The sequence below is a fragment of the Microcaecilia unicolor genome, chromosome 3, assembly GCF_901765095.1.
Source record: "Microcaecilia unicolor chromosome 3, aMicUni1.1, whole genome shotgun sequence".
Lineage (NCBI taxonomy): Eukaryota > Metazoa > Chordata > Amphibia > Gymnophiona > Siphonopidae > Microcaecilia > Microcaecilia unicolor.
Window position 1 is genome coordinate 415,347,019 of NC_044033.1, and position 24,073 is coordinate 415,371,091.

Consider the following 24,073-nt stretch of genomic DNA (forward strand, 5'->3'; position numbering starts at 1 on the left):
AAATTACTATTGACCATGCTGGCTGGAACACATTCTGAGGCCCGTAGGATGCTCGTGAGTTTAGACACGGAACATGCTTTTGACCAAGTGGAATGGCCTTTTATGTTTGAAGTCCTGAAAGATAGAGGGTTGACAGGGTGGTTTTTTCAAGCTGTAGAAACATTGTATACACACCCACGGGCCATGATAAGAGTAAATGGGGTGTACACAGATAGTTTTGACATCAAAAGGGGCACAAGACAGGGATGCCCTTTGTCCCCATTGCTCTTCCTATTGACCCTGGAGCCTCTATTGGCCGAAATTCGATCGCAACAAAGTATAAAGGGTGTTCAGGTACATGGGAGGGTACTGAAAGTACTTGCATATGCAGATGACGTGCTGATGTTGTTAAGTGACCCGCAGGCCTCGCTTACATCTCTCCTTTCTGTGATTGCGAATTACAGGGAACTTTCGGGATATAGACTTAACTTGTCTAAGTCACTGTCCCTACCACTGAGTGAGGCCATGCAGCGCGAGTGGAGGGGCCAACTTCCGTTACAGTGGGCACAACATCAAATCCGTTACCTGGGGGTCACAATTCCGGTAGACATAGAGGCACTATATGAGCGTAATGTTTCACCACTCATGGCATCAACCAGGAGATTACTACAGGCGTGGGGCGCGTGCCCTCTCTCTCTTTCGGGCCGGATAGGCCTTTTCAATATGATGATTGCCCCTAAGTGGCTATATATATTTCAGATGCTGCCCTTATACCTGAAGGGGAGAGAGGAGCGGACTCTTAATCATCTTACACAGAAATTTTTGTGGAATGGGAGAAGACCCAGACTCCCTATTCAGATATTACAGAAACCAAAATTACACGGGGAGATGGGCCTACTTTACGTTACCTCACCATAGCCAGCTCCATGAGGCACATAAAAGACTGGCTAACAGGAACTCAAGATTTTTCGATAACGCCTTTAGAGATGGACCTGGCTCCCACTGCACATCTAGGATGGGGGATTGCATGCGTGGGGACACAGATTAGATGAGGGGTTGGGGAAGAATCCATTACTACTAGCAGCTAAGGCGACATGGAAGTGGCTCTGCAAGAGGCATAACTTTGATTGGAAAGCGACTCCATTTCTGCCACTGCATCACAACTGGGCTGCAAAAACAGAATCCCATGTATGCAAGAAATATAATAATTTCTCAGATGTGACCTCACCTTGAGTAATGTGTTCAGTTCTGGTCGTCATATCTCAAAAAAGATATAGCGGAATTAGAAAAGGTTCAAAGAAGAGCGACCAAAATGATAAAGGTTATGGGACTCCTCTCATATGTGGAAAGGCTAAAGAGGTTAGGGCTCTTCAGCTTGGAAAAGAGACAGCTGAGGAGAGATATGATTGAGGTCTACAAAATCCTGAATGGTGTAGAACGAGTAGAAGTAAATCGATTTGTTATTCTTTCAACAAGTACAAAGACTAGGGAACATTCAATGAAGTTACATGGAAATACTTCTAAAACAAATAGGAAGAAATATTTTTTCACTAACGAATAGTTAAGCTCTGCAACTCTTTGCTGGAGGATGTAGTAACAGCAGTTAGCATATCTGGGTTTAAAAAAAGGTTTGGGCAAGTTCCTGAAGGAAAAGTCCATAGTCTGCTATTGAGACAGACATGGGGAAGCCACTGCTTGCTCTGGCATTGGTAGCATAGAATGTTGCTACTTTTTGGGTTTCTGTCAGGTACTTGTGACCTGGATTTGCCACTGTTGGAAACAGTATGGCTATTCTTATGTTCCTATGATTAACTGTTGGGGAAGCTGTGACATCATCCGAGTCCCTGTTGTCCTGACAACCATTTGGGTGATGGTTGTAGAGGAACTGAAGAATCAGAGGGAGACAGACATGTATGTCAGTGTCTCTGAGGAGAAAGAGAGATTGAAGAAAGAACTGTGACTGAGGGATTTAAAAGAGTTCAATAGAAGCACTGTTGCACCAAATTGAATGACAGTAAGAGAGATTAGTGAGTGAGTGTTGCTTTTGCAACAAATTTTGGTTGTGCTAATGAGAAAAAGCTTTCACAGCCACTGGGCTGAATAATAAATAATCAAAGAAAGAGATAAAACAGCTGGCTGTGAGAAAGTCTGTGACTGGAGTCAGGAGCTGTGTCAAAAATTGTGCTCTGTCTAGAAAACTGTCTCTGAATAAATCCTGCCTGTTAGAGGTTTGAACTGAAGCTTAAGGTACTCAGGGGTCGATGCTCAAAGCATGCTGGCAACATCTGATTTAAACTGGTTCTAGTCTGTCTAACGATCACATTATTCAGCATCTAATGCACAGAGGAGTTCTGAGTGGTTTTTACCACTCAGAACCCCTCTGTGGGTAGCAGCTAATGGTAATCCTATACAAATGTATTACAAAGAGCTCATTAGTATTAAAATGAGCATTCTAAGCAATGTACACACATTTTCAAGTGATGCACAGAAAGGTCCACCACCTACCTTTAATATGCAAAATTTTTTCTCAGGTCTGGAGCTGTTGTTGTGTGAGGGAAACTTCTGGGAGGAGCAGTCTGCTTGTATTTTTCAATAGCAAAACCTGTTGGAGAGTACTGAACAGCTTAGAGGAGCAGAGAAACGGGTTGGGGGGAGGCTTTCAGCAAGAAGGAATTTTTTTCAATAGCAAACAGTGGGAGAGCAGAGAAGAACTTAGGGTGGAGAAACAAGCAGACAGCCAACTGGCTAAGGAAAGCCCCTGTGATGTCAGCTATGATGTCAGGAGGGAGCAGAGAAACAAACAGACAGCCTACTGACTGGAGAAAGCCCCTTTCAGCAAGGTGGAGATTCCCAAGTGAAATTATTGGGGGTAGAGGTAAGCTGTGGAAGGAAGGTGAAGCCAGCAGCAGGTGGAGCCAGCGCCAAAGCACTGCAAGAGAAAGGAGCGAGGGAGCCAGTAAGTACTGTAAGGGAAAGGAAAGAGTACACCAGTCCTAGCACATGCGCAGAACAGGGACACTTACTGAGAGACTGGGCACCTGTGCGAGGTGCTTTCCCTACCAAGCAGCTTGCTAAAATTGTGTGCAGCTCATTTGCATGCAATTTCCTTTGAGCAGCGCTCACTATTTCCAAATTGTTAAGTTCCACCAAGGATCTAAATACATGCAGTTTTTAATGGGGACTTTTGTGCATCGGGCCCTCAGAGTGACTAGGAGAGTGAAGAAGCTATTTGAATGTTGTGGCTGAGTCCATCAGAACCCAACTAAGTGCTCCTCCATAGATATGGAAATTGTTTGATTTTGATTAAATAAAAGGCCCAACAGTGTTTATAAAATTTAAAGGTCACTAGTTGGAGATAGTGATCCTACTCAGAGAGAAAGGGAATCAGGGTTTCTTTCCCTTTCAGTTTTTATGGACAGGTCAGAAGGTTCCTGAGAGAGTGCAGCATAGAGAATAACATGGGGACAAAGTTTGTCCACGTCCCTGCGCTATCCCCGTGGGTTCTGTCTCCATCCCCGCAGGTTCTGTCTCTATCCCCGCCTCGTTCCCGCAGGCCCTGTCTCCATCCCCAACCCACCCCGTCCCCGCTCCATCCCCCATAGGCTCTGTCCTCATCTACAGAAGCCTCAAACAATTATGATTTTTATTAAAGTATAAAAAGGAATAATATGCTATGCAACTATTGTGTATAAATTACAAATAGAAAATAATAACGGTGAGCAGCTATAATAACCCTCCTCACCACCACCCTCTACCCTTCCAACTCCAACAATAGCTGATTTCTACTACCCCATGGAATCCTAATTCACCCTGTTAAAATGTCCAGGGGTACAAAATACAACCCATTCTGTATGCCCTAGAGGGGAGAAATATGCCCTATATAGCACTGTTATGATTTTTTAATCTGTGGATGAATAAGAAGTCATCAACAATCTCAGGATTCAGTCTAGCTCTCCTGTCTTCCACAGTCCTTCCTGCAATAGAAAATGCATTCTTAGAAGATGAGTTGGTAGCAGGATGTACAGGATCCCCCATGCAAATTTTGCTAGTTGTGGCCAACATGGTTGCTTATTTTTCAAAAAAATCAAAATATTGTCTGCATCACTCAAACATAAATAACAGTCCAGTTCATTAACAGGTTTCAAAGTAGAAAATGACACCCAAGTTTGTCCCCGTCCTCGTGGGCTTTGTCCCCATCCCCACCCCGTCGGCTCTGTCTCTGTCCCCGTGGGATCTGTCCCCATCCTCATCCCCGTGGTTACTGTGGATCCCCGTGTCATTCTCTAGTGCAGCGAAGACCATCATGGCATCAGGCCCCAATATTGAGAAAGACCAAAGTTTAATTCAAGCAAGGCCTTCAAATAACTGTAACACAGAAAACATTGTCAGAGAGAAATAAACTACAAAAGTTTTAGTGGTTAAGGGTACATTTACCTGAATCAGAATTGCAGTTCCAATGTTGTGGTTCGCTGTTCCTCTGGTCCCGCCCTCATTTCCTGTTTGCGGAAGGGTGGGACCACAGGAACTGCAGAAACAGAAGCAAAACCACAGCCTGTCTGAAGCGGCGTCTGTACTTGCTGGAGTTCAGTGTTGCCGGCCGAGCAGGAGATAAAACCTGTTAAACAGCAGCTGCCACGTACGAAGGGCTGGGGCACTCGCACATGTCCTCCTTGCACTCGAGGGCAACAGAGACAGAGGGAGGGAGGCGCTGGGCTGCGGAAATGGGAGGAGAGGGGGGCGTGGAACTCGAACGGCAGTGGGGTCGTCGCGGCCCGTGGAACTCGGACGACGGGAGTGGAAGGAGGGAGGTAGGGAGGTTGGGGATCATGGAACTGTGACATCATCCCCAGGGTGGACCAATAGGAACTGTGTTACGAACCCAGGCAGCCAGACGGAAGTGCAGATCTCCAAATTATTATATAGGATATATATGTAATTAATATTTCTACAACTGATTTCTTTTACTAAGATTAGGGCATTATATTTTGGAAACTGGTTTAATATACCAACAGATTAGGGCAATAAATCTTAACTTTTGGAAACTAAGAAGTGAAAAAATAATAACAGCACTAATGATGAAATTAAAGTAATTTACTAAAGCCACAGCAACAGTGCAAGGTGATAATGATTTCTGTGGAAATGTATTCATATTAAATAGAGACCTCAATCTATTTATTCAATTTTTAGAGTATTCCATGAGAAACCTCTCAGTACAATTTCTCAGCTCACAATGGGAATGAAAAATAATATGTTCAAAACTTTCTTTGTGCTTTATGATATACCAGAAAGAAAACACTAATGGAATAGTCATTGTTTCACTCAAGCAGAGATGTGTTTTCAGCAATATCATTAATTTAAAGTTAAGGAGAGTTTATCTAGAAAGGTAATTTTCATGATTTCTTTGGATCGATCAGATTTTAATGAATTTTTCACAGATGCTACAAGGCTAAAGAAAGAAGACCTTTACCTTTCTGAAAAGCAATCAAAAGCACACTTCTTGCTATTACCTGTTAAGTTCTGTATTTCAGCAGTAGTAGGAACAGAGATAGAGGAAGATAGAGACAGACTTAGACAGATTTATTTTTCTACTGATGCTCTGTTTTATATGTTTATCAGGATAATCCAGAAAGGTTTCAAGTGTCTGGTTCTTGACCCCATCTGAAACCCAAAGACATTTCACTAAAGCATATTAGGGTTTTCTTGATTTTCATACTATTTGCATCTTATTTGCACTAACAGTGAAATAACAGCATGTTTAAATAATGTGTGGTGTGTTGTTTTACCACAAATTACAGTAATAATACACATCATCTTATCAGAAATCACTTACCCCTGAATTCTATAACTGGTGCTTTAAATCGTGTGTGCAAATTCGGGCACACGCCTAATTTGCACACGCAATTTAATTGAATAATGAGCCAATTGGTGTTGATAATTGGGCCCTAACAATTGATTATTGGTACTAACTGGCATTAATTAAAATCTATGCACGTAACTTTGATGTGTGGATCAAAAAGGGGGTGTTGCCATGCGAGGGCCATGGGTGGATCAGGAGCATTCCTACAATTTAGGCGTGTTGCTATAGAATAAGAGGGATCTGCGCCTAATTTAGGCATGGGGATTTATACCAAAGTAACGTTGGTGTAAATGGCCATTCCGAAATATAGTCACAGTTCTTGGCGCTTAGCATTATTCTATAAACGGTGCCCAACTTTAAGCGCTGTTTATAGAATAGTGCTCAGCGCTTTTTTCAGTGCAGATTTTTCAGTGCTATTTATAGAGTTTAGTCCTTAACGCAGTTTAGTAACTATAGCTTTAAACTGTTGCAGTAGCTTCTGCAGCAAGTGCTGTATAAGAATGTAAATTGCTAATTCAGATCCCACTGTGGTTTTAGAATTTTTTTAAATAATGAGTTTTTATTTATTTTGCTTATCTACTTAAGTAATATGTATTTCAAAAACATACAGATAAGAGTTTGTATGAGCTCCTTTGCTTTGGCGCTATCACAGTTTGCTTTGCTATGATTGAGCTGTTATTGGTCACAGTGGCTAAGTCAGGGGTGTCCAATCTTGGTCTTCAAAGGCCATAACCCAGTTGGGTTTTCAGGATGTCCTCAATGAAATGTATGACATCTATTTGCATACAGTGGAGGCAGTGCATGCAAATAGATCTCGTGCATACTCATTGAGGAAATCCTGCAAATCCGACTGGGATGCGACCCTCGAGGACCAATGTTGCCCATCTAGGGGTTATGTGATGGTTTTCCCTAAACTTAAAAATGTGTATTTTAATCCTTTGCAGCAGATAAACAGGAAGAGATTGCACAAACTTTCTTCGTATTTTAAATGGCATTATTTATTCCGCAAGGACGAAGTAGAATATTATATTATCTCAACTTTTAAAATGCATCTTTGATACAATAGGCGGTAAGAGCTCACATGCTAATCCTGTGCTAATCAGTTAGCACGCAGCAATGCCTAGAGGACAGCTCCTGTAAGGGGGCAATTCTATAACTGAGCAACCTGTTTTATGTGTCCCAATGGTGCACAGAGAGCGCCAATTCTATACCTACATCTGGGCACCCAGATTCTGTTACATGACATTCTAAAAAAAGCTTATATTCCGTGTTTATCTGCACAGTTCAATACGGATTACGAAGATCAATAACTGGGTCAATTCCCAGGAAAAAGCAAAGTTGGAAATACACAGAGCCATCAGAAACAGTGACACAACTGTACTGATTGAAGCAAAGTTCTAAAAAAGGCAGGTTTTTAAACATGATCTGAAAGTGTGGGTAGTTCCTCTCACATCTAATAGAAATGGGCCAGGTATTCCACACAAAGGGAGCTTGACACAGAATAGAAGAGGTCAGTTGCTTACACAGCCTGACCTTTTTAACAGATGGGGAATGAAACATGTGATTGTGAGAAAAATGAAATTTCCTGCTCGTTGACAGAAGAATGATAGGTAACATATTTGATGGTGCAATGCCATACAGAATTGAATACAAAGATACAAAGCATAAATCGTATCTGAACCTCTATAGGAAACCAATGGAGTTTCAGAAATAAAGGGGAAACTGTTGAATTTATAGGCTGCAAATATTAATCTGATAGTGATATTCTGTACTGTCTGTAATCTTTGTATAAGAAATTTAGAACAGCCTGAATATGCTACGTTACAATAATCCATTTACGATAGTAAGAGTGTTTGAATAATCAGATGAAATAAGGGCCTTTCAAAGAATTTTCTGATAGCTCTGAACTTTTTTAGTCCTCGTTATTGTCAGATGACAGAGGAAACAAAACTACTAGTATAAACCCGCATTGGGCAAGCCTAAAATTAGGCACTTATGCCTGGTCAATAACAGGCGTAAATGGGTGTGCCAAAGCGCAACATGCAACACAAGTAACTTACAGTATTATGTAAGTTATGTGTATAAGTGGGAAACATGCCCAGGTCCTGCCATTGCTCCATTTATATATATTCCCTCTGTGCATTTATGTACTAAAGCATTCTGACACGAATAGAATGTTGGGTGTTATTAGGAAGGGTATGGAGTCCAGGTGTGCGGATGTTATAATGCCGTTGTATCGCTCCATGGTGCGACCGCACCTGGAGTATTGTGTTCAGTACTGGTCTCCGTATCTCAAAAAAGATATAGTAGAATTGGAAAAGGTACAGCGAAGGGCGACGAAAATGATAGTGGGGATGGGACGACTTTCCTATGAAGAGAGGCTGAGAAGGCTAGGGCTTTTCAGCTTGGAGAAGAGACGGCTGAGGGGAGATATGATAGAAGTGTATAAAATAATGAGTGGAATGGATCGGGTGGATGTGAAGCGACTGTTCACGCTATCCAAAAATACTAGGACTAGAGGGCATGAGTTGAAGCTACAGTGTGGTAAATTTAAAACGAATCGGAGAAATTTTTCTTCACCCAACGTGTAATTAGACTCTGGAATTCGTTGCCGGAGAACGTGGTACGGGCGGTTAGCTTGACGGAGTTTAAAAAGGGGTTAGATAGATTCCTAAAGGACAAGTCCATAGACCGCTATTAAATGGACTTGGAAAAATTCCGCATTTTTAGGTATAACTTGTCTGGAATGTTTTTACGTTTGGGGAGCGTGCCAGGTGCCCTTGACCTGGATTGGCCACTGTCGGTGACAGGATGCTGGGCTAGATGGACCTTTGGTCTTTCCCAGTATGGCACTACTTATGTACTTATGTACTTATGTACACTTATGCACATAAGTGTGCTTTTCTCTGCACTTACATGCACAGTTTTAGAATTGCTTTTCATGGTACAGACAACCCCTTCCAGTGGAAGGGGAGGTGCAAGAACTGGCCAACAAGGAGGATATTTAACCACCTATACTGGAGGAACCATCCTATCCTCACTAGCTGGGCCAAAGATCAAGAAATGAATTTATACACAAGCATTTTCAGTGAATGTATACAAATATTTTGCAGGTAATAGTGAATATAGTACTTTTAATAACCTTCTCCATCTCTCCAGTTGTGAAAGCAGTGTTCAACATGTTCCCTATTTCCTCCACATGTGAATCAGCTAAATACCTTTTTCCTCTTCCCCTTCCCTTACTCTTCTTTACATTTGTACCTTCAACCCTCTGTGACAACATTCTTAGATGCTGCATAGAGTGCTACTGCTCTCAGAGGAGCATCATCCAGCAGCCCAGCACATTGTACAACCACATAGAAATTGAGGAACACCATGGACCCTAATGGCTCACTGGAATATGCTGGTTGTGATGATAGAGGGCAGAACCAGGGGGCAAAAAATCCCAGGGAGATGCAGTTATGTGCCACCAGACATGGGAGCTCCTGGTGATGCTGTGGCATCAGATACCAGGGTGGTAGAGAAGGAGATCTGATGCCTCAGATGCCTCAGCTGGTCCCTGGCTAATCTCTCATCTGTTCATGTAGGACCAGAACATCATGGGTAGGGATTGCATTCCACTCACCATCAGTTTGCTCAGTTTCACCTGTCTCTCTCATAGGGCAAGGATGATCAGAGAGTGCCAGCATCAGCTCCTGAAGCTGAACCTTCCTTTCTCCCTGGGTATATTTAAAATATACAAGTAATGCACAGTATATTAAGTAGTAAAATGTTAGGGTGGAGGTGGGTGTCCAATGACGATATAGGTGTGTAAGTCCCAGCATTTAAGTACAGTCGCTGAGCGGCACCACTGAGGTTACTGGCTTCCACATAGATGACATATAGGAAGCTGGATTCATTGATATTCAGTAGACTGGGTGAATATCAAATTTGCATGTGTTGGTTGGGACCCAGCTGAAGATTGTTTGTCATCGGGAAGTGGATTTATCAATATCTGAATGACATTGGTCTCTACACACAATATGACCTCAGATGTACACAGCCTCTTTCCTCTATCTCTATATATCTAGATTGTGTGACTCTAGATGCATGTAATGTAATGGAGTGCACGGCTCTAGGTTCATACCTAAGAAGAAAACTGTTATCATGCAGTCATATTTTAACCCAACCACCAGAATGCCCCCAGTCATTTGCCAATGGCCTGGAATACATTGCATGCATGCAGTGAGTATTCTGAAGGCCATATAGGTACATGCAACAATGAACAGAGCAGATGTTCAGATAGTTGCCCTCACAGACCATAAGTTTGGGTCATCAAGTTAACACGCTAGTGGATCTGCAAAGCTGTCAGTTATAGGTCTTGAAGTGGTGTGCACAGCCTCTGAGGATCTCCAGTTGGGGTTCTATCAGGTCTTTTTTGATATACAAGACAACAATGCTATCTCCTACCAATATTTCCAACATACCAGCATCCAGTCACTGCACACCTGTGGACATAGCCTATATGACAACAAGGGCACCTGCTATCAATATTGAGGCCTTCCCTCCAAGCCAGCTAACAGACCAACAAAAAACTGCATATGCTATTAAGTAGGAACTAATAAGCCACAATGCAAACTCTCTGTATATAAATGTAATACTAAACACCTAACACACACCACAACCCGTTTCTATATTATCAGACTTATTTATAAGCAAAAAAAGACTTTTTTCAAATAATAAAACATTTCTTGAAATAGCAATTTTTTTAGAGGAAACTCTCGGTGTAATGAGCAGCATAAAATGTTCACTGTATATTGCTACTAGCTGCTTATAAAAGACAAATAATGGGCCCCCATGGGCTTAGCTTGTCAATGATTAAAACACATTAGAGTTCTTCATTTTATAACTATTTCTTGCAGTGTGTGTTCAAAATGAATGTGGATGTGCCCAAATAATCCAAAATTCAACTCTTATGAATGCAGCATCAAACTTATCTTATAATCTTCATGGTGATGTGCAGGTAGAATGAACGCTGTCTGATGAGGTGCCCCATTTCGCTATTTTCTTCAGGGACCGATGTTTGCTTTCCCACTGTCCACCTCACTGTATTCAGTTTGAAGTTGAGTGATTGAATACTGTGAAGCAGATTGCAGGAGCCAGAAGTCCATTTAGGGAGGGGGGAGGAGCAGGGGTGGATTGAGGAAGGTCATATTTCCCTAAGCTCTCCCGCCCGCCCCCCAAAAATTCACACATTTAAATCATACCATTGCTGGTCAGCATGCCCAAGTCTCACCAGCCGAAGGGATCGCTGAACTGAGCATGTATGAGAGTGCCAGCATTGGCATCTGATGCACACCACTGACTTAAGTGCAGTTTGGGCAGCATGGGTAGGAACATGGGCAGCAGATCTCTTCAGCTGGCAGGGTTTGGGCATCCTTGCCAGCCTTTATACTGCTGCTGCAATTTTGGAGGAGACTTAAGACCAAAGTGTGTGTGTGTGGGGGGGGGGGGGGGGGGGGGGGAAGTGACCCAGGCTCCCATGGCAGCCCCCCCCCCCCCCATGGTTATGCCATGCAATATATGTACTTATATTCCACAATTACCAAGGAATATGGTCTAATACAGATTACAATAAGAACTAGTCATTACTAGGAATTACAAGGACAGAGGGTGATACATTACTTTTCTAAAAATTCCTTAAACAAGTAGGTTTTAGATTTTTCCAATACTGCAGATATCTGATTCCAATGCTTATACGTAAATATAATAATGAGTTCCATGATAAAGCAGCTTGATAAGCAAACAAAGAATTAAAGATCCTTTTATATTTAATACCCTTTGCTGAGGGAAAGTCTAAAATCAATTGATCAGACAAGCTACTTTGAATATAATTTGCTCTTTAAAAAGTAGCCAGTGAAGATGAAATAGTACAGGCTTATCGTGATCAAACTTAAGAGATTTACAAATCAATTTAGTGGCTGTATTCTACAACAGCTGAAGTCTAGATCTTGAATGTACAGACAGACCAGCATACAAGGCATTACAATAAACCAGGTGTGATAACATCAGTGCCTGGACTAATAGCTAAAAGTATTTTTCTTCTAGAATGAACGTATTGGGCACAATTGATGACACTTGAAGACTTTTTAACAATCAAATTTATTTGCAGTTCCAATGTAAGCACTGTATCTATAAAACCTTAATACTTTGATAGATTTTTTTCTATTGAAAGAAGTATCCCTGATGACAGGATGAGAGAATTAGAAACAGAACTCATAGAATTACTTAACCACAGTAATTTGGTTTACTCCTTATTCAGTTTTGATTTATAGTTTTCCATAAGCCTAATACATTCATTACCATCCTCTATTCCACACTAATTAAGCCTTTTATGATGGGGACAATCACTTCTTTGATAGGGATCCTTTCCCATTAATATTATCTCCTACATGGGTATGTAAGGATGTTGTCAACCCATGATGGCTGTGGGTGGGGGATCAGACTCCAAAGAAGATTAACAGTCACTGGGTGTCACGTGGTATCTACAACATACATTGACAGGTTTTTCCTGTATCTCTTGTTTAAATGGACCAGCACCCATTCACAGGATTCTTTCTGCAACCATTTGTTTGCCTCCTCATGGATCCCTCAGGACTGTTTTATGCTTGAAAATATAATGGTATGGGCTGTTCTTTAAATATATTTTTAATCATAGCATAGGATAGATGCAAGGAAAGAACACAATTTGAAAGTGCCTGCATACAAATGCTAGAAGCCTAAAAAATATGATGCAAGAGGTAGTATATATATAGCTGTTTCAGCATCTGTACCAGTACACTGATCCTAATCACAGCTTTCATGAGAGACAAGCCTTAGAGATAAACCCCAGTGGTCCTACCAGCAGGAAGGAATCAGATCACAACTTCCTTCCTACTTCTTCCCCTTGCCTTGTCCTTTTTCCCTGTACGTGCAAATGCATGTGCTCTAAACCCCTGTACTTACCTGCAACTAATGGGTGAAAGACAATGTGCAGCCCAATTTTCACCCTCCTCCACACTCTGCATCATTTTAGGGGCTCCAGAGAAAAGACTTTTATCTATTTGCAACTTAGAACTTTCAAGTTTACACCAGTGGCGTAGCCAAGGGTGGGCCTGGGTGGGCCCAGGGCCACCCACTTTGGGCTGAGGCCCACACAGTAGCAGCACACCTATGGTGTGGCTGGCAGGGATTCTTATGCCTCTCCAGTTGAAAACTCCAAACAACTGTCCCTCCTGCATACCTTGTAAATAGCAGATGGCATGCAGGTGAGACAAGGAGAAACCAAATCATCTGTAGGACAGGGAGGGGTTCTTCTGCCCACTCACTTTGGGTCCAGGTCCACTCAAAGTTGGATGTCTGGCTACGCCCCTGGTTTACACCCTGGAGGCACTATCTGATCATTTTCACTCTTCAGCATTCAATCTCACTCCTTAGCATGGTAACTCTCACTGTTTGGAATGGCCCACTCTTGGCATCTCTGCCATAACCACAGTGTTCGGCCTCCATGGACACAGAGAACAGCTGGGGTGAGGAATAATCTCTTTTCTTTGCAGCCTGCCATGCAAGCCACCACAACTTCTGTGATGTTTGCAGTCAGGTCCTTCTTCCCTCCTCTTGGTATAGAATAGCCTCAAGTCAGAGGACCAACCTGCATAACTCCTCTATCTCGTGATTCAAGAAGTTGGCCTGAAATTTTTTTTTTTTGGTTCATAGTTGCAGTCTGTCTCCCAGCCACAGAAGGCACTGCTAGGCATGCAGCATTGCTTTGCTGAGTTTATCACATACACAGATGTCAGGAGCTAAACGAGCAGGTATATGACAGCATATAACCAGTTATGAGGACATAAGTATGCAGTTTTGTGGCAGCAATTTCCCAGATTCAAGACTGCCTGTATTTGGGTTGGTGGTGGTACTTACCTTGAACTTTGCCTTATCATGCAAGAGGTATTGTCATTTCAGCTAATATGTACAGTGGTTGACAATCAATGTTCCATGTGATATTCATTTAGAGGTAAATATTCATGAATATGTGGGCTGTAAAGAGACAACACTGATTTATAATCATACATCTTTAGAGATTTTATGCACATGTATACGTGACCATGAGTGACTTAATGGAAGGGGATGTCTAAGTTTTGCTGAGGACGTCCTCAGCAAAACTTGGGCATCCCCTTCGATTATGCCACTCATGGCGATAATGGAAACTAAGGCCGCCCATCTCAGAAATGACCAAATGCAAGCCCTTTGGTCGTGGGAGGAGCTAGCATACATAGTGCCCTGGTCCCCCTGACATGCCAGGACACCAACCGGGTACCCTAGGGCGCACTGCAGTGGACTTCAGAAATTGCTCCCAGGAACATAGCTCTCTTACCTTGTGTGCTGAGCCCCCCATAACCCACTACCCACCACTGTACACCACTACTATAGCCCTTACGGGTGAAGGGAGCACCTAGATGTGGGTACAGAGGGTTTGTGGTGGGTTTTGGAGGGCTCACATTTACCACCACAAGTGTAACAGGTAGGGGGGATGGGCCTGGGTCCGCCTGCCTGAAGTGTACTGCACCCACTAAAACTGCTCCAGGGACCTGCATACTGCTGGTATGGACCTGAGTATGACATTTGAGGCTGGCATAGAGGCTGGCACAAAAGATTTTTAAAGAGTTTTTTTGAGGGTGGGAGGGGGCTAGTGACCACTGGGGGAAAGGGGAGGTCATCCCCGATTCTCTCCGGTGGTCATCTAGTCAGGTCAGGCAGCTTTTTGTGGCTTGGTCATAAGAAAAACAGGACCAGGTAAAGTCATCCAAATGCTCGTTAGGGACTCCCTTTTTTTTTCCATTATGGGTCGAGGACGCCCATGTGTTAGGCACACCCAAGTCCTGCCTTCACCACGCCTCTGACACGCCCCCGTGAACTTTGGTCATCCCCGTGACGGAAAGCAGTTGGGGACACCCAAAATCAGCTTTCGATTATGCTGATTTGGGCGACCCTGTGAGAAGGATGCCCATCTTCCGATTTGTGTCTAAAGATGGGTGTCCTCTTTCGAAAATAAGCCTGCATGTATTTATTTTTTTTAATCAGAAATCTTACATATTTATAATTCTTTAATTTCTTATATACCACATGAAAGCTATCAAAGCAGTGTAATTCAGATACAGTAGGTATTTTTCTGTCTCTGAAGAGCTCACAATCTAAGGGACCCTTTTACTAAAGCTTAGCATGCATTGCATGCTGCATGTCCTATTTTATACCTATGAGCCACTTGGCACTTAACATACACTAATGTCTGTTAGCATGCACTAAGCTTTAGTAAAAGGACCCCTAAGTTTGTACCTAAGGCAATGAACGATTAAGGGGCCTTTTTACTAAGCTGCGGTAAACACTAACACATGCTTACCGCCATAGGCGTAGACTGGGGGGGTGAGGGGGGGCAATGCCCCCCCAAACGACGAGGACGTGGACTGGCGCTAGAATGGAAAAAAAAAAAAAAAACAAGCAGGCACGCGCTCGTCTCTGTCCGCTTCGCTGCTTCCCTGCCTTCTCTGTCTGCGTCCCGCCCGAAAGGAAATGACATCAGAGGAAGGCGGGACGCAGACAGAGAAGGCAGGGAAGCAGCGAAGCGGACGGAGACGAGCGTGTCTATCTACCCCCTCTCTTCCTACCCTCCGGCGCAGGCAGCACCAATCTTCTCTAAGCCTTTCTTGTTCCTGGCAGCGGTAGCGATGTACACGCTGCCTTCAGCTCTGCCCCGAAGCCTTCTCTTCAAGTTCCTGTTCCCGCATAGGTGGGAACAGGAACTTGAAGAGAAGGCTTCTGGGGCAGACCGAAGGCAGCGTGTACGTCGCTACCGCTGCCAGGAGCACTGAAAGGCTGAAGAAGACTGCTGCCTGCACCGGAGGGAGGGAGGAAGAGAGGGGGTAAACGGAGTCAGGATCCTGGACCTCGCGGGGGGGGGGGGGGGGCAGCAGAGGGAAGATGGATGGAGGAGGGGTGGGGAGCAGAGGGAAGGAGTAAGAGATGGATGGGACTGGGAGGGGTGGGAAGCAGAGGGAAGGAGCAAGAGATGGATGGGACTGGGAGGGGTGGGAAGCAGAGGGAAGGAGCAAGAGATGGATGGGACTGGGAGGGGTGGGTGGGAAGCAGAGGGAAGGAGCAGGAGATGGATGGGACTGGGAGGGTGGGAAGCAGAGGGAAGGAGCAGGAGATGGATGGGACTGGGAGGGTGGGAAGCAGTGGGAAGGAGCAGGAGATGGATGGGACTGGGAGGGGTGGGAAGCAGTGGGAAGGAGCAGGAGATGGATGGGACTGGGAGGGGTGGGAAGCAGAGGGAAGGAGCAAGAGATGGATGGGACTGGGAGGGTGGGAAGCAGAGGGAAGGAGCAGGAGATGGATGGGACTGGGAGGGTAGGAAGCAGTGGGAAGGAGCAGGAGATGGATGGGACTGGGAGGGGTGGGAAGCAGAGGGAAGGAGCAAGAGATGGATGGGACGGAGGGGTGGGTGGGAAGCAGAGGAAAGGAACAGAAGATGGATGGGACTGCGAGGGGTGGGGAGCAGAGGGATGGACCAGGAGATGGATGGGATTTGGAGAGGTCAGGCACAGCAGAGGGAAGGAGCAAGAGATGGATGGGACTGGGAGGGGTGGGTGGGAAGCAGAGGGAAGGAACAGAAGATGGATGGGACTGCGAGGGGTGGGGAGCAGAGGGATGGACCAGGAGATGGATGGAATTGGGAGAGGTCAGGCACAGCAGAGGGAAGGAGCAGAAGATGGATGGGACGGAGGGATGGTGAGCAGAGGGAAGGAACAGAAGATGGATGGGACTGGGAGGGGTGGGGAGCAGAGGGAAGGAGCAAGAGATGGATGGGACTGGGAGGGTGGGGAGCAGAGGGAAGCCTACTGGAAAGAAGACACTGCATAAAACAGAAGACACTGGGATCAAAGCGAATAGAAAAACTAAATGATCAGACAACAAAGGTAAATAAAAGTTTATTTTATTCATAATTTATTAATTGAAATGTGTCAGCTTTTTGAAATGTGCATCTGTGATATTTTGCCTGTAAATTTCATTTCCTTCCTCCATATTAGCATATTCATTTGCATATGTATATATGCAAATGATATGCTAATATGCTCCGCCCATTCTTTGCCCCCCCAAATGAAACAGTCAAACTACGCCTATGCTTACCGCAGGTTTAAAATGCCTACAGCAGTAGTTTGGGGATCAGCATGCACTTCCCATATGCTAAAAAAATATTTTGAATTTTTAGTGCTGGGGGTGTGTTGGAGGTAGAGAATGGGCTTGTTCTGCACTAGTGGGTTAGCGCATGGGCATTGCCACATGCTAACCCATTAGCACATGATTAGCATGTGAACCCTTACTGACTACAAAATAGGTGTAGTTAAGGGCGCATGTGCTATTGGCTATCCACTAATGGAAAAATTAGCACATGACCATTTATTATTTATTTATTTTATTTATTACATTTGTACCCCACGCTTTCCCACACAATGCAGGCTCAATGCGGCTTACATAGTAATTTGAAATACAAAGTCATATAATAGAAATTTCAAAACAAATATTGCCAAAATACAAAAATCAGCCATTTTACCCATAAGAACATAAGTATTGCCATACTGGGACAGACAAAGGTCCATCAAGCCTGCATTCTGTTTCCAACAGTGGTCAATCCAGGTACAAGTACCTGGCAAGATCCCAAAACAGTAGAATACATTTTATGCTGCTTATCCCAGAAATAAGCAGTGGACTTTTTCTCAAGTTCATCTTAGTAATGGCTTATAGACTTTTCTTTTAGAAAGTTATACAAGCCTTTTTTTAAACCCCGCTAAGCAAACTGTTTTTACTACATTCTCTGGTAACAAATTCCAGATTTTAATTACTCATTGAGTGATATTTTCTTCAATTTGCTTTAAATTTACTACTTTGTAGCTTCATTGCATGCCCCCTAGTCCTAGTATTTTTGGAAAGAGTAAACAAGCGATTCACGTCTACCCATTCCACTCCACTCTTATATTATAGACCTCTATCATATTTCCCCTCAGCCGTCTTTTCTCCAAGGTACATTAAAAAGTGGCCTAGCAAGCAGGATAGTCCAATTTTTAATGCCCTTTAGTAAAAAGACGCCTAACTGACTTGGCCAAGATCACAAAAAGCTGCAGTGGGATTTGAACCAAATTTCCCCAGTACTCAGCTTGCTACTATAATCATTAGGCTACTCTTCCATTCCACAGAGATATTACCAGGTATATTTGAAACTTTAGCTGGGTATTGTTCCAGTTTCGAAAATCTGGGTATAGTTTTGTTCAGTTGTTTTTAAGTGGTTGTTCTGCAATTCACTAGATTTCTGAATATCAGGTGGCAAGTGTAAATCACAAACCCCACCTCTGCTCCACACAGACTATGTCCCTGGAAATGCCTATATGCAACACACATAAAAGAAGGCCACACTTTCCATACATCTATGTTTTATTATGCACTTAAGGGTAAAGGTATCAAGGTAGGCTGGGTTATTTAGCACAACTCGTGCTATTTTAACACAGGATACCAGTTTATGCTGTGTTTCTGCTTTGATGCTAGTCCAAATTATTTGGGTACAAAAATAATGAGGGTGAAGGAATAAAATGGCAGATTCCTGATGAAAAGACAAATGAGGATGAAAAGATCTCAACAATAAATAGAGCAAACAAAAGTAAGAGTGGAGAACAAATGCAATGTCCAAACCATGACCCAACATGGGCTCTGTTTTGGCCCAAGCTATGGGGTCCTTTTACTAAGGTGAGCTGAAAAATGGCTTGCAGTAGAGTAGGCACGGGTTTTGGGTGCATGTCAATCCATTTTTCAGCGCGCCTGTAAAAAAGGCCTTTTTAAAACTTTTTGCCGAAAATGGACGTGCGGCAAAATCAAAATAGCCGCTCGTCCATTTTGGGTCTGCGACCTTACCACCAGCCATTGACCTAGTAGTAAAGTCTCATGCGGTAAGCGGGAGGTAATTACCTACGTGCATCAAATGCCACTTGGCATGCGTCCGATACGCATATCCAAAAATAAAAATGATTTTTTGGCTGCACGTATTGGACGCATGCCAAAAATGAAATTACCACAAGAGCCATGCAGTAGCCAGGCAATAACTCCAGTTGGCATGTGTTGGGCGCTCGTAGACGCTTATACAGCTTAGTAAAAGAACCCCTAAATTTGTAAAAGTAATATAGTGTCTGATATCCTTATATTCAATCAGAAAGATTGATGGTTACGGAGGACCTACGAGTTTGACACCAAAGCTAAGTTGCTAGGGCACAATCAGTGAACTTGCATACAGCTATTTTGATATCTCAAGCCCTCCATACAAATCTTTCTTTCTGCTTGAATATAAGTGTAATCCCCTGGTAAACTGATTTGGAACTTTTCTCAGGGGATAACTAGACTGGAGTAGAACTCTCCAGATTCACTGGATGGAGGGAAAACAGCATGGATGGAAGGGTTAAGAGCCCAGCCCAGAGGGAGGTTGAGGAAAGAAAGAATAATAATGGGTATCATGGTTGGGGTGGAGTTGGGAAGTTATAAAAGTGATAGGATTAGTGAGCACATGGTATTTGGTTGCCTTTATCCTCGCCAGGACCTGTGAGGAGAGGGAGTGTCCTGGTCAGGCCCAGTGACCTAAGGCTGAATAAAGAGGAAGTTTTGAAAAAAAAAAAAAAGCATGAACAGGAGTGTGAACAGTGCTCTGGGTGGCTAGGAAGTGTTAATCCAGCCTGGGATTAAAGCAGGAAGAGCCTGTATGGTGCCAGAGGCAGCAGCTCGTGGAAGTGCCCCTCTGGAGTGAAAGGATAGGCAGGGAGGTCTGGTCTTGAGGAGGTCCGGTGGCTGGGTGTGACAGAACAATGGGTTTTTAAGCCTGTGATAATTGTTTTAATATTTTTCTGCAATGTATTTCTCTAGTTTGGCCAGCTGGTGGTGCATGTTATGTTTTAAGCTGTTGCAGATAAGTGAACGATTTCGCCTTTGGTTTAAGCACAAAGAGGAAGTACGTGCAGTGATGTGGCCAGCTATTTTCAAATATTGTTGTTCTGGGCTTTGATTGGCATGGAGTTTGAAGTTACCCAGGAGCTACTGGCTTCTGCTCCAGTTTCAGCTAGGGAAAAGAGAGAGAGAGAGAGAGAGAGAGAGAGATCTTTGCTGAAGCCATGTATAAACAGTTATATTTTATAACTATATGTCCTGATCTCCCCAGGTACCTGTTATTGTTTTGCTGCTTGCACTTTTCTGTTTCACTGATCAGGTTTTCTGACAATAAACCTGTGGGGATGCTGGTAGTGTGGCCTCCAATAACCTAGTAATCACTGGAGACAATTTGAGAGCGGAGACTCATCCAGAGGCGGTTATGACCAGTCGGTGGGAGGAGGGTGCTAGTGTAGGGCAGAAGCAGCAGGTGCAGGTGGACCTGATTTGTGCAGGGGATAGACCATCTAAGTGGCCGTAGGGTAGCCCCAGGTGAGTGGCTAGGCGTTTTGTGACACTGGGTAAAAGCCCAGTGGGACAGCTTGCCACAGGATGTGTGGAAAGTGCAGCCTTGGATTGTTCTGCCAGAAAGGATGTGTATTGGAGGACTGGTTGGAAGGGTAAATATGTAAACACCCTAGGATTTATAAAGAGACAATTAATTTAGTAGTTGAATTTTATACCAAAAATCTTGGATTGGCACAAAAACCTCTTTCAGCAAAGTAAGCTGTTCTGATATAAAAGAAACTGTTTGTTACAAGAAAAGTATGAAGTTTGAATATCTGCCTGTTGCAATGTTCCAGTAAAGTTTTGCAATTTTTTATAAAACCTGGAGTGGAGAGTTTCTTTGGAGGGAGAGGTGAGCTATTTTGCTCCCAGACTGATAGAGAACAAATAATAAAGTGCGGCTTAAAACCCTATGGCCTACAGAGATCAAGCCCAGCCCCGGCTTGTGCCCAGCTCAGTGAAATAAAACGTTTGCTTGTGGCCCTCATTCTGGTGCTAACCCAATGAGCTAGCTGGTGTCCAGACTTTGTGGTGAAACCAGGGTTACATAAGGATGTTGTGTCCTTTGTTCTGTTAATAAAGTATAGTTTCAAATGCCTTGATTGCACACCTCATGGTTTGAACATTGCGTTTCTTCTCAACTCTCACTTTTTCTTTTTTTAGATTCCTGCTGAAGCCATTCCCACTGTTTTCATTATCTTGTTTTCCATAGTGAAACAGAAAGGCAAAGCATAGGTTTTCCCAACTGAGCCATCAGTCTAAAGATCATAGGAGATTTTTCATTCTTTATTAATGCAGACTATGGAGTCAACCTCTCAACTTATCGAGTACTCACCGGGGTCATGGTGGGAAAGGGAGAAGCATCATATATATTCCAGAGCATGAAGCATTATTCTCGTCTGAAAAAAGGACTGCTCCAATGAACCTAGCTAGACCATAGAATGAAGAGAAAAGAAAAGGATCATTTAGCATCATTCACAGACAAATTAAGAAAACCTCAGGTATAAAACTGGAAAGAAGGCAACACATATACACTCACATCCCAAAGGGAGCATTTCTTTACTTCCAGAAAAATTCTCAGGGAATGCATGCAATAATGCACCCACTAGTGGCCCACCTAGTTTGAAGGATATGGGCTCCTTTTGCAGATTCTATTGCTTACTAGCTAAGGGCAAAAATAAGATATTGTAACCAAATCAGATAAAAGGGAGTAATGTATTTCATTGTTGAATAGGCAATTTTCCATTAATACTATGGTTGAAAGTAGTCAGAAGCAGTTTTTCCCCCTAAAGGGCATTTTAGGATTAGAAAATAAGAAGCATTCTTGGTGTCATACCTTTTTCTCCTAAATGGAGTTGGAAAGCGAGATTGCTCAATGGCCTGTTTTCTTCTCTGTTCCAGATGCACACTGTGTCATTGGGGAAGGTACATTATAAAAGAGGTAATTACAGCCATGCATAATGAAATGAAAACATCAAAATATTGCAGGATTTTTAGCTAGCGCTATCCAGAAATGGAACATAAATTAGATTAATGCAACATGTTCGGTATATGTAGCATCTCTCATTGGGTGCATTTAAAAATACTTCTTTGGACTTGGCAAATATCATTTTACTGCAAATATTTATTAAGTCTCAATTTTGGAACAATCACTTTCAGTATGAGCACATTACATAAACGTAGTCATAAGAAATGGCTTTGCTCATTAACAGAATGCTAAAGCTAATCAGTGTAGACAGCCTAGTAACTTGTGATAGAATGCTATTAGAGCTGCATGAATAGTTTACATCCAGAAGCAAATGTCATGTTCATTTACTTCGGTGTTGCTGGTTGTAGTGAAAGCATTCAAGTACTGTATTTCTGAAAAGTGACAATGACGGCTCTGTATCAATGCAGCAATTGAAATAAGCCAAGCCTCATGGAAAAAAAATTACTGTAAAATGTTTGAGTGTCTTTATATATATATTTTTTCTTTCTAAGAAGGCTTTAAAATGTCAGCATTAAACATTATGGCAAGCATAACTCACCTTGACAATACCTGTAATGAAAACTGGAAGTGGTACGAATTAATTCTTGTTACGGTCCTAATAATACAGTTATGCATGCTCATCCTCAGACACTGCAAGAAAAGCTGAAATCAAAAAATTGAAGTCATAAGTACATAAGTACATAAGTAGTGCCATACTGGGAAAGACCAAAGGTCCATCTAGCCCAGCATCCTGTCACCGACAGTGGCCAATCCAGGTCAAGGGCACCTGGCACGCTCCCCAAACGTAAAAACATTCCAGACAAGTTATACCTAAAAATGCGGAATTTTTCCAAGTCCATTTAATAGCGGTCTATGGACTTGTCCTTTAGGAATCTATCTAACCCCTTTTTAAACTCCGTCAAGCTAACCGCCCGTACCACGTTCTCCGGCAACGAATTCCAGAGTCTAATTACACGTTGGGTGAAGAAAAATTTTCTCCGATTCGTTTTAAATTTACCACACTGTAGCTTCAACTCATGCCCTCTAGTCCTAGTATTTTTGGATAGCGTGAACAGTCGCTTCACATCCACCCGATCCATTCCACTCATTATTTTATACACTTCTATCATATCTCCCCTCAGCCGTCTCTTCTCCAAGCTGAAAAGCCCTAGCCTTCTCAGCCTCTCTTCATACGGAAAGTCGTCCCATCCCCACTATCATTTTCGTCGCCCTTCGCTGTACCTTTTCCAATTCTACTATATCTTTTTTGAGATACGGAGACCAGTACTGAACACAATACTCCAGGTGCGGTCGCACCATGGAGCGATACAACGGCATTATAACATCCGCACACCTGGACTCCATACCCTTCCTAATAACACCCAACATTCTATTCGCTTTCCTAGCCGCAGCAGCACACTGAGCAGAAGGTTTCAGCGTATCATCGACGACGACACCCAGATCCCTTTCTTGATCCGTAACTCCTAACGCGGAACCTTGCAAGACGTAGCTATAATTCGGGTTCCTCTTACCCACATGCATCACTTTGCACTTGTCAACATTGAACTTCATCTGCCACTTGCACGCCCATTCTCCCAGTCTCACTGTTGTGTTAGTTATGGAAAGCTGCACTTGTACAATCCAAACTATCTTAAGCAAATAAAGCTAAAATCAAATTTTGACCAATTCTGTTTTGTTTTGTTTTAATTTAAACGTAAAATTGATCACTGTTTTTCCTTAGTTATTATTCCTTGCATTTTTTAAAATTGTGATGTGCTACTAAAATGCAAAGGAATATATTTTCACCTAATAATTATAGACGTGATGCAAATGCTTCATTAAGCTGATAATTTATGTAAGATAATTTGTAAATCAGATACAATGGATTCTTTTAAAGCCTGAGCCTGACTCAGCAGGGTGAGGCTGAGGCCAGGAGGGTGTTAAAAGCCCTGAGTCTGAACAGATCAGAGAAGCCCAATGCAGAGATATCAAGGAGAAAGAACGAGCAGGAGGCCCTGATACAGAGGTTTCCAAGTGAGCGAGCAGGAACCTGAGTGTGGAGCATGGGCATAGTTTGGGGGGCGAGGTGGGGCATTGCTCCTCCAAACTCAGGGCCGGCGCAAGGCAGCTCTCCAATGGCCCCTCCTTCCCACCCTCAGCTCCCCGACGGACAGCCCTCCTCTCCATTCCTTCCCCCCCTCCCCCCCCATGTAGGATTGAGTTGAGGGAGA